The following is a 12,765-nucleotide window of genomic DNA, read 5'->3' on the forward strand; positions in this document are numbered from 1 at the left end:
TTCACTGTTTATTCACCCACAGACCACAGTAAGCCTTTCACAATTTTCTTTGTGGACAGGACTGTGTGTGCGAGGACACACAGATACTTCTGACATAAGTGTTTTTTTTAGGAAATTCATTCTATGTATATAGAATGTGCACTCTTTTTTTCCCAGCAGTGAAGGACTATCCTTGGATGAGAGTTTTCAAAAAATGGATCTTTGTATTAGTATTTTACAATGTTAAGCAGTCTTTAATCAGTATTATCAATCTATTCTGCAAAATAATAGACCAAAAAATCTTGACTGTGATACTGCTATAATATGGCTATTGATGTTTATGATTTAGGGCAACAATTTTATAGAGCAGGAAACAGTCTTATTTTATAGCCACTTCTTACAGACACTTCAACATATTGATTCAGAGTGTCAAGCCATTCTGCTGTCAGCCTATTAGAGTCCACCCACCAAGTACCATTTACATGGTACATTTCATCCTCAGAGAAAAAATATTCCTCGTGTTATTCACTGGTACACTAAAAACCTGAAGAAAATGAAATCAGTTCTCCAGTTTACATTCATGGGACTAGGGATAAACCTATACTTTGTTTTGCCTATGCTGCCATCTAACCAGATGATCAAACAAGACAGAGGAAATCCAAGAATGGACCTTTGATTCCACTCGGTATGCCAAAAAATGAAAAAACAGTGTAGATCGATGACTAGGATATTAAGGATACCATTACTTAAGAATGTAAGAGCAGTTCAGTATCTTGACTATGATATCAGGATCTTGACTATGACGGCTCAATTTGAAAAGAGAACTGGAAGGAGTTCAGGTTATTCTTTATTTCTGTCACCAGATCAAAAGACTAGATAATTCACATGGTAAGTTCCCATGTGAGTGGGATCACAGATCCCCAGCAATGTGTGGACAAACCATTGAGTTGCTAAGATGGAACACATAGACTGCAGTCCAATGCAACCCCAACAGTACAGCATCATTAGAGTTATATAATAAATGACAGGATAATTTTACAGCATGAGCATCCAGATCCACAAAAGACTTTAACACCTGAATGCCCAAGCCTGTGATCCATAGCTCCCCATCTGAGCTATTTAGGTAAGAGGATATAGTTTTTTAAGATTTTGTTGACTGAGGAAATATTATAAACATAAAAAGTTCTCATTTACCTTCAAGATCAATATTATTGTAGCCCCTGTCGGTGTGACCAGTTCCCCGACCAGCCGGAGGTTATCTTCAGGAGTCACATAGGATATGTTAGAAACTGATAAAGATTGGAGCCATAAGGCTTCATTTAAGCTGTCCCAGTGGTGATCAATACAAACAAATCCTCCTTATGGTATAGCTTCTGTCATAGTTCTCAGTGTTATTATGAAACTCTGCAGCCTGGAGAACTGAGGAGGACTTAGGCTAGGAGAACTGATTTAGGTCTCAACTGCTAACAGAAGATGTCTACCTAATTATCTCACAGTCAGGTTCACAGTTGTAGATGACCTAGTAGCAGATGATTTTGAGAGGTTCTGGGCATTTTAACTGCCAAAGAATTCACCTGGAATTGTGGATACCTACTCCACAGAATATGGCCATGGATATTTCATGTTGTCCATTGAACTGGGGCACTAAAAATCACAAGCAGTTTTCAAAGTGCTAGCTTTTTCTCTTCCATGACTCTCTTTCTTCATCTGTAAAATGGAAATAAATCGTCAGTTTCTGAGAGGTATTGGTAAGCAGAGCTCTCCATTAACACCTTTACATACCTTTCACACACAAGAACAAGAAGAGAATGAGGAAAGAGGTTTTGAATAAAAAAGGCAGACTAATACAGAATCACGTAATAGCCACTTGTTTAGCTACTCCACATGTGGGGGACCTGTCCCCTATCTTGACTATATCATGTAGCCTAAATGTCCCCAGAACTGGAAGTAGCCAGCTGTAGAATACCTTAATGTTTTGGACTGTGTTGTAGGATTTAAGTGTGCTTCTCAGGAGGAAGTGCTACTTCTTCCTTTGTAGTGACGCACTATGACTATGAGAAATATTGGATCCCTAAATAATGGGCGATCTATTGCAGTGTCATGCTGAGTTTCAATGTAGGGCATAAAAGCTTATTCAGGAAATCCAAATATGCTTCTAGGACATACTGAAGCCTATGCTGCCTTGTTATTTTGACCTGGGAAAGTTAGGGTGAAGCTCTTGAGTCACTCCATTACGTCTGCAGAGTGTCAGTCTTTTGCAGTCATTCCCAACCTTGGTGGCTGACACTAAGGACTCCCTGTGTAAGCTTAGTCACTTTGGGATATGAAGGGGACAAGAAGAATCAGACACGTGCAGCAGTTTCTGTACATGTATTGTATTGTCTCTTTAATCTATTTTGGTGCTGTCTTGAAGTTTCAGAGGTCGGTAAATGCAGCACATGGTGAAGCAGATCATGTAGAGCACAAAACACAACCAGTATACAGAAACAGCTACTTCCATATTTATTCCACTTCAGACTCACCAGCTCAGTGACAGGAGTAAGATCAAGGATCACCTGGGCCTCAGAAAAGAAACCAGACTAAATTTACATTGTCAATCAGGAGAAGAGTAACCTATGAACAACTCACCCCAGACTGGGAAGACAGTTATTGCCAAAGTTATCAAAACCCAAGATCATAGAATATCACAGAATGATGAAGATGAAGGTAAACCTTCCAGTCTTAGCTGTACCTCACTCTTACTGTCAAACACGAATGATCAAAATGCCACAGGCAGAGAAAGACTAATAGAAAAAGCAACAGTTTTTCTCACTGGCCTATTCACTCCTTTACTGCCACTACACCTATTTAAAGACCTGGTGTACTCACTAGATAAACACTGCCGTAATAACATCAGAGGAAGAAAACAGGATAAGGGGGCACTTAGGAGGAAAAGAGGACACTGGTACCAGGCCATTCTTGGACATTCAGCCCAAATTCCTCTGAGATTATGCCAGTTGTGATGTTCCACTGTAACAGCTGCACTCCTAGCTTTCAACATGTGGACAGTTCTAATATTCTGGGCTATTTAGAAAGTGTGCAAGACTTTCTCAGTGAAAGAAGAAGTTAGAGATCAAATAATATACTTCTGTCTTCATTGTGTCGATGATGAATTCCAAGAGAGAATCTTCCCATGAGTCAAACTCAGTGAGGTCATACAAGATGGAGGTCGGGGGCCAAAATTTCACTGGACATGTTTTCTTTTCTGCATGAGGTGCTGAAATATCTAATTAATGAGGTGGGAACAATTGAAACAATAAAAACATTTACTTAAACCAATTGGCTTTATAGTCTCCCCAGATTTACCAACTGCCTTGCTCTCCTGCGAAGGGAAAACAGAATTTGTCAGTCTCTGGTGTTAGTTTCTCAGGCTCAGCCTCAGTTTCTCAGGCTAAGTAAGCTGATCGGGGTCAATAGCAAGGCGGACAGACGTCCAAAAATCCCCATGTATTACAAGCACTACCAGTTTAACAGAGGTCCTCTTTTCCCTCATCCAGGATTAACCCAAGCCCGTGCTGTAATGCTAGGTGATTAGTAATAGAAGTTTTGTCTCCTAAGTCACCACTGACCAGACTGGTGCTGTGATACATGGTAGGATAACTTGTCAATGATGATGCAGGGGTTGAGAAGTTCTCTCTGGATCAGCACAGGTCCAGTCATAGCACTTTTTACCTTGGGCAGCTGCATTTCTGCAGCTCCCATACACAGGTAATCCATCAACTCCTTCAGTTCAGGAGGTGATACAGTGGCAACAGTTTTAGGTAATAGCCTAACAGTTTTAGGCTATTCACACACTCACTATCGTGTTGCCTTCCATGCCTGCTAGCTTGAATGGAGTGAGTTGCTTGTTGTTAGGAATCTGGTCCAGGGCTTCCTGCTCCATGTTATTGCTCTCATAAGAAAGGATGAGGTTGTATATCTGACAGGCAAAGGTCTTGTTGGGTTGAAGAACCAGCATATGGATAACAGTGTTACCTGTAGAGGTCTGACAGAAAATGAGACCTTCTATGAAACAATAAGATGAAACCCCTTATCTCCTTGCTAAGGCAGACTCTCAGGTAGTCCCTACTCAGCTTCAGTAATAGCAATTTCTTAGTAACCTGCACCAACTCAGTGCACTACAAACACATCCACTTTAAAACCTAAGGATGGCACCTGCCTTGTAGAGACCTTCAATATACAAAAAAGAAATAAATCAAAAAAGTAGTTTGCTGGTGACTTGAAGTAGATGTGATAGAATATCAGTACAAGAGCCTCTTTCCTTTCTGATTTAGGACTAGTCAGTTTGCAACTGAGCCTTTCTCTGTCTAGGTAGCTCTAGTATCACAACCTCTCCAGAGTAGTTTGTTTTCTCCCCTTGGTTTTCAGTTGGTATTGTTGATACCTTTGAAATTCCAGTCTTGGGCATAATTTTTCATATGCGCATCCCTACAGTGTTGTGCCTTGTCATAAGGGACAGATTTTGCTGAGCTGAAACTAATATTCTTTCACAAAGGACATCAACAGAACTTAGACTTCTGGAAACTGGAGAGATCAGCTGTCCATTACTGATTTACAGATTGCCTTCAGAAACCTTGACATGGACCAGATTCTTCTGGAAGGGCCATATACTGTGTAAAATTCATGACCATCCTTCTTTACTGTTTTTCACTTGACTGTTTGAACCTCACACTTTAGCACTCTTAAAGTGAAGTGATAGCACTCAGAAACAGTTTGGGAAAATGGGATAGCACATCATTTAAGCAAATCTGAAAGAAGTTATTGAACACTTCTTACCCAAGGCGTCTTGTGCTCTGATATCAGCTCAATTTTCAATGAGTAAATACACAATTTCCTCACTCCCAGCACAGTCAGCGAAAGATCAAATATGTTTTCCTGAAGAACAGTTACAAGAAATGCAGGAAATAACATGAAGTTAAACAAAACTAATGAAAAAGTCAGAAAAACTCTGTGTCAAAAAATGTCTCCATTTACACAATACCACTTTATTTGAAATTCCCACAACAACATTCCAAATTATTTGCTGAAGGTGAAAGCAGCAGAGGAATGTAGAGGTTTTGCCTGAGAAAGACAGAAAATTATTTTGACGAGAATCAAGTCATAGCAAAGAGTAAAGGCAGAGCAAATGAAAGATACATGTTCTTCGGAGGAGAAGGCGGAGGGAGAAAGAAGATCTTCCAGGCTGGGCCTGAAGAACGTAAGACACAAACAACGAGCAAATCCAGGAAGAATTTTGAAACTGAGAAATTGCTTTGGGCCTACAGCCTCAGAATGAACAAAAACGCAGCAAAACTTTTGAGAACAGGGCTAACTAGATTCCACTTCTCTGGGCAACCTGCTCCAGTGCTTTATCACCCTCACGGTAAAAAATTGTTTCCTGATGTTCAGACGGAACCTCCTGTGTTTTAGTTTGTGCTGATTGCTTTTTGTTCTGTCACTGGGCACCTCTTAAAAGAGTCTGGCTCTACCTTCTTTAAAGCATCCCTCCAGATTTCTGTACGTGTTGAACAGCCCCAGGTCTCTCAGCCTTGCCTCATAGGGGTGAAGCTCCAGTAACCTAAATTGTCTTAGTGGCATTTTGTTGGACTTCATGCAGCAGCTCCACCCAGAACTGGGCACAGGACTCCAGGTGTGGCCTCACCAGAGCTGAGTAGAAGGGAATGATCACCTCCCTTGATCTGCTGGCAGCATTCCTCCTAATCAGACCAAGGTACCATTAGATTTTTTTGTGGCAAGGGCACATTTCCGGCTCATGTTCAACTTGGTGTCCATCAGGACCCCCAGGTCCTTTTCTGCAAAGCCACATAGACAGAGGCATGATTTATAACAGGTTTTTTTTCAGGAGAGAAAGAACCGTTCGTACAATGACATGCAAGCAGAAGCATAACAAAGAAAAGACTCTATTATTTACAAACATCAGAAAGGACAAACAAGAAGGGAAAGGAATAGTTTATATTAATCTTAACTCCTTTGTATAATCTTAGCTCCGACTTATGGTCTCTATTAACAGGGCAAAACAGAACTACTCAGTATTCATTAAGTCAAGTTCATCATGTACGGAGAAGCAGTGCAAGGCCTACGTCTCACTTCATTCTTATTTTATAGTGTGAGTGGGATGTAAAGGAGTTGATAAGCCTCCTAATGGCTCTATTTACACAGATTATTTTTTTCCTCATAAAAGTAGTTCACTTAAAATGCCTTTCCTTCAATGAAATGTCACTATATTTACAGTGAAGTAATTAAGAGTAAAATCAGACCACCATCTGTAGCAAAATTTATCTGAAAAATGTCTAACTCTCCAAAAATTTGCATTCATTAAACAAGTACATGGAAAGATAAGTGACCCTCTTTTGGAAGCTTTCATGCTTTCTCAATCTGAAATTAGACAATGGACCAGTAGCTGTTTTAGAGGACAATGTTGAAAACTCAATGGGGTGGAAAGATCTATGATACTGGTTTCAGTAGGAGTAAATTTTAATGTTATTGGGAAAGAAATTAAAGTAGAAGTTTAATATACACATATGTACATGCACATATAACCTCCATGTACATACATATACCCAACACAGGTATATACATATATACACACCACAGATGTATGACTGATAAAGAACTGAAGGGTCTGTATAAAAAGTAGTAGTAAATTTCACTCCTAAACTTATTTTCTTACACTGATAGATCATGGCATTGACAATTACTAAGTAAATTGGCCAGATCATTGTCTAACAGAAATCAACTAATGACCTTTATTGCAATATTCCAGTTTTTATCAAATGACAGTTCAGACCAGTAGCACTTAAGGGAAAAACCCAACTTTATAGAGAGAAGAAATATGACCAGCAAGTTAAAGAATTTTGAGAAATGAAAACAGAAATGAAATATGGAAATGAAAACAGTTTTGGGTTTGCATTCTTTTCCATCTGTCCTGCAGAGATTTTCTGCTCTTCAGGGGTAATTCAGATTAACAGTACAATGAAAAGATGATTCCATCCTGCACCAAGTCACGATGCTGATCTCACATCTTCTCTGTCTTGCCAAATCCTGGCAGCAGATGTCTTCCAACATTTCAGGGAGTGTTTTTTTATTATACACAGATTGATGCTTTGTGTCAAGAGCGAGCCTTACTGACTGTTAGCAAACATATAATTCTTCTTTGCTTTTTCTGCTCTAGTTCTAAGTGACCAGTGCTTTGTCTGCTAATTGACTAATATTCTGTATCTCAAATTCTGTACTATCACAAATATTTCCTAATTCTCAGACTACACTTTTGCTTATCAAATTTCAATCCTTTACTTTTTGTTATATTTTCTGAGACCTTTTTGAAAAATTGCTCTCTATGGTTTTCGTATGCTTCTTTGAAGCATATGATGAGGTGATGAGATGAGATGATGAGATGAGGTGAGGTGAGATGAGAAGCGGTGACAGGATATGACGTGATGTGACATGAAGACTATAGGAAAGAAGAGCAGAAAGAAATAGATTCACGTGAGAAAGAAATAGGAAAGACAGATGACTAAATCATAAGTCTGTGCAGTCTGAAACAATGATCTTTAATTTCAAAATGGTAGATAAATTCTGTGAATATTTTATATATATATGTGTATATATATACTTTCTGACAGTAACATTTTAAGTGAACAATATCACTGACACAAAGCCATCTGCATTATATTAAGGGACAAACCATATCAAATATCAAATATTTCCTTACAACACATGTGGACCCACAGAAGAACAGTTCCATTTGAGAAGAAAACATTATTCAACAGTATGGATACATTTGCACATTCTACACTTTTGTTCTTCAGATAATTTTTATGCTGACTTTAGTTTGGTATTACTTTCCACACACAGCAGAATTTCATATTGCATAATTCCATTCACAGTTGAGGTTGCTGAATGTTTTAATAGTTGGACATGGAAGAGCTGATGCTCTTGGGCACAAGAGCAAGCACGGTATGAAGTTTCAGATTAGTTGTATTAGTGCTGTAATGGGTGATAGTTAATGACTACATTAACAGCTCTTGTCAATATCATTATATTACAGAGTCAACACCCAGGATTAAAGTTTGGTCCTTCTTTTAACTGTATCAGGCTAACTGCAGGCTCAGACAGGCATTTCTCCATGGGTAACAGTTCCACTTCAGTACATGGACTAAAGATTACTTCCTTTTTTAACGAAGACCAAACCTATGGAGCAAAGTTCTCTGACAAGATTTGCCTTCCTTGGCAATTCTGAAGTTAGGGCTTATGGAAGACACATGGATGTGCTACTGATTAGACAGATTGATAGAAAGAGGAAGAAAAGGAGCACAGATGCAAAGACACCCAGCTAGCATGTCACGGATGAAAACATCACAGCAGTTTAGGCCACAGGTAAATACCAAAGTAGATGAGATGGTAACTGTTGTGTCTGAAAACTTATCCCGTGGCCCGAGGATTCTTGACATCAGCTCCCTTTTCCATTCTTGCCTTCACCAAACTGGTTTCATTCACCACAGCAATGTGAAGAGCAGTCTCCCCTGTAATACACAATTTGCTTGTTGTCTATCATAGCATACCAAATGTGCCAGAAGCACTACAACAATTAGACATCCACAGCACAGCCACAGGCATTTTATCAGTGGAAAACTGAGAGATACTTGGTAAAATACAGGATTTAAAGAAATTTCCATGGGAATGAGTAACGAATATCCATGGAACTGGGGACATGAAGTGTATGATTTCTCTAGAGTCTTGAAATTCTCAATTCAGACTCTCATCTCATTTACATGTTAGGAGTGACTTTGTAGAAGACAATCTGGATTTTGTCGTGTGAGAGGGACCACAGGATCTGGCCTAGTTTTTCAGCCATGCAGTCTTTAATTTGTTTTGACCTGAAGGCAGATACTACAACTGTGAAATGACTTGCCACTCAGAATGAATGATATTCATACTCAGCATTTCTCAAAGTGTTTCAGCACCTTGTTTATTCCACTTATGTTCCTACTCACATTTTTACGCTTCTGTAATAACTTCTGTGTGAGTATCTCAAGCATTGGAAATGTTCACCAAATTTTACATCAGCCTTTGTTTACGACTCTGAAATAATTCACGGTATTTTGCAGATGGAGAAACTGGGGCATAGAGAAATGAAGACCATTGTTCAGAGACAGGCAAATGACCATAGCTAGGTTTCCCACATAAATCACTGTATTTGCTACTTCTTTTCAGTCTTTTTCTGAAATAAGGGGATTCAATTCTCACACAATGTACAGAGTTGCTACAAAACCATTCTAAAAAAGCGGCATCCTCCTTGAAAAACTCACAGAGTTAAATGTAACGTTCACACTGAAATTTAGGCAAAACAACTGGATCAGTACTGCTGCTCCTGAGGGCTACATGAATGTACAAGAAATTCAGATGCGTTCTCCTCTCATTGAGTGTGTTCGGTCAGGGAGGAGGCTTCTCCCCAGGGCTGCTTACATTGCTTCCTCTGGCATGTCTCTGTGTAGCAACAACTGTGAGAATGAACTTCCGACAGGAAAAGCATCATTTTATGAATCCATACTGCTTCTTGAAGCACTGAAACATACCTGCAGAGGTTATCAAGAAGTGATCTTGCTCAACTATCAATCCAGACAAATCAAATGGGAATGAGAAATGGGGAAAAAAGGCTGAGAACAGGATATATTCTAAGGACAAAATAAACTTCTGGGCTACTTAGGTCAGCATATATACACAGCTTTTTTAGATCAGTGTAGGTACACAGTTCACTTCTTGGAATGAGAGCAGAGTATCCAGAGGTGTCAAGCAACCGAGTCAGGGGACAATAAAATCAAATGTCCTTGAGTAGATAAGTTTCACTGGCTGATTGGGATCCTGAGTGATTCTTTAAGATGGATCTGGACCATTATTGGACCGTTTTGGACCATTTGGGTGTTCTGACACTCTCCTTTCAGCTCATCATTTTTACCTGCTTACAGCTCAGATGTCATTACTTCATTGACAAGCTCCAGGGATGCCTCCATCACAGCCTGAGCAGCATCCACATTGCCGTACCAGGCAGCCACATGAAGGGCTGTCTCCTTCATTGCACCTAGTGACACAATAGTAAGTTAACCACCTCAGTGCTGAATGCCCACCATTCAGCTGTTTCCACTCCACCCTGGCAAGTTTATTCTCTGCCACAGTTGCAGCCCTGAGCCCGTTATCCAAACATGCCGACCCCAGAAGTTTTCTTCTCAAAAGTATTTCAGACAAGGCTAGTATAGGAAGGGGCGCTACCACTCTAATGCATACCACAGGCTTTACAAGCAAGAAGTTTCTGAATAGCTTGCACGTCATTATCCTTCGAGGCCTGGAGCAGGGGAGATTCCCGGAGCCTGGAACAATAAAAATTCCCCATTCATAATCTTAAAAAAAAAAAAAAAAGTGATAATAGGAAACTAGTTTTGCTGCATCAGCAAAACAGACTTGGTTAGAGGCTTTTGTTCTTAAGATATCAGACACTTTTGAGAACTGTCAAGACACATACATGAATGATCCACCTTTTAAAGGTCAGACATTTTGTATAACCAGAAGATCTATAATTCAGCTTTTAAATGACTAGAGAGCTGATGAAAACATCACAGAGGAAATATGATTCTCACTCGGGTGGTAATTTAGCATTCCAGGGTAATTGCACATTTACTGTACTTGACTAGCTTTTGTACAAGGTGTCAAATTACCTTCAATCTTACACTGTCAGGCCTCAGCATTTTTTAGCAGGCGACATCTGAGATCCATGCAGAAATTGCACATATTCCCTGCATTATTTCTGGATTTTTGTTCCCATTTCAAGTTCATCAGCCAGTCTCAAGTAGGCTGGATCATTGATTCTTGTCATAATACAAAATTCAGTAACCAAATCCTTTCTTTCTGACAGATGGAAATACACTGGCAGAACACAAACTGTCTCTTTGACTCCCAGCCCTCTGCTCTAACCAGGAAACTCGTGTAGAAAAAGAATCCTAATTAAATATGCAAACCTTTCATCTTGCTCCATCCCAGCATGGGAGCTTCAGCTGAATACAATGCATAATGATCCCTCTGGAAAGTTTGAAAATAAAGACATCATTGTTAACAGAAATAAATAATTTTTAAGAAAAATAAAGATTGGCTGCATGCCCATTGCAATTATCTCTGATGCTGAGAGCCACAGGGGTTCTGTCTGTCTGTAACCAGCCAACTTAATCTGCCAAAATGAAAAAAAGAAAGAAAGAATCTTCTTCTTCATCAGCTTATTAACTTAAGTAAAATAAGGTGATACCCTAAGGAAATGTACTAACAACATGCAGCATCATGCTTTTCATAAGGAGAGAATGAAAACCACTCCGCCTGCTTTTAATGGGGCAGGCTGTGCTTAAGAAAATGAGAAGTCAAGCCTGAAGTTACTGGCAAACCTGCTGAAAGGGCAAGACTGGGGTAACAGAGGATCTTGCCAACAGGTATTACACCACGGCTATACAAGGTTGAAGAACTAAATTAGGAAAAGGGCTATGTCTCTCTGCTGACCTGCGTCTGCAAAACGGCATGCAGAAACCAAAGACGAAAGAGCAGAAAGGATGCAGAAGAATACAGGAGTATGCTTGAATACATGGTCAACACTTGTTCAGCACTCATTGGCATTGCGTAACACTAGGTAGTGCTGTCAGCTACTCATCTTTGCTGGCAATGCAATACCTGATTTATTAAAATGATAGATAAGATAAAATGGTTGTAATAGTTCCTTAATTGTTCAGTGGGTAATATAAACATCTGCAGTTACAGTCCAGTACCTCTGTTTCACTGCCTCACAATGCCCAAGGAAATAAAGGTATTAAGTGTGAGTATTTGGATGCTAGTCTCAGTGAAACATTGAAAGACGACATAGGGCTCATCATTTATGCTAAATCTATTGTGGAAGGTGGGCCCTGATCCTCCAGAAGTATCCCAGAAAAAGATGGGAGAAATCTTTCTACCAAATCTTGTATGTTCCCTTCACGTGTTTCCCCTTGGTTTCCATATACTTCACAGGAAAGGAGCCTGCTCTGAAGTCGTTACAGCTTCTCTCTATGCATACGGACTATGATGTCTTCAGGGATTAGGAATAGACAGCAATGTAGATGGCAGAAACTAGCGCTCTCCTCCAGGAGGAGCATGGAATAATAGTTCAACAAACAAATAGCTTTCATTCTTCAATGAGTCAAGATGAAAATTCTAGGCTGATATTGCAGCTGCAGAAGGCATACAAGATATACAGAGACTGAAAAAGAAACAGTTCTCCCACAAAATGCAATTTTAGGATTCCCCTTCAACCTGTAGTTGGTTGCCTGAGCTAACTGTAGAAGGAACAGTTTGTTCATGCAAGGCAGGTAATAGATGACATTTCTTATTTCAAAATCTTTGAATGTTCCTCAGTTTAGTAGGTTCTTCAAGAATATTGATGAAGCCTTCACAGTCACCATCCCTTCCTGACAGTTGTTACTCCCAGACAAAGTCAAGAATGAACTAAAGGTGTTGAACCTGAATGTTTGCCAAAGAATCGGCAGGCTGGAAATCTGCAATATCTCTGTGCAATGTTTATTTAGGGAGGAGATTCCAGTCTCCTGGGTTATCACTTGGAGTTCAGCAGTTCAAAACAAAATACATCTAAACGGACTATGTTCAGTCAAGCAAAAGAGAATGGAAGTCCTAAGAGTCACCATGCAGTAGCTGTTCACCATATAGAATCTTCTCTGGATGGTT

At 39.6% G+C, this 12,765-nt stretch overlaps 1 pseudogene; it reads right to left on the bottom strand.

Moving 5' to 3' along the window:
- Positions 1-2,365: 2,365 nt before the first annotated feature.
- On the bottom strand, positions 2,366-10,618 carry LOC141737604 (transient receptor potential cation channel subfamily V member 6-like; annotated as a pseudogene).
- Between the last annotated feature and the right edge of the window lie 2,147 nt (positions 10,619-12,765).

Source organism: Larus michahellis, chromosome 1 (assembly GCF_964199755.1).
Source record: "Larus michahellis chromosome 1, bLarMic1.1, whole genome shotgun sequence".
In the NCBI taxonomy this organism is placed as follows: Eukaryota; Metazoa; Chordata; class Aves; order Charadriiformes; family Laridae; genus Larus; species Larus michahellis.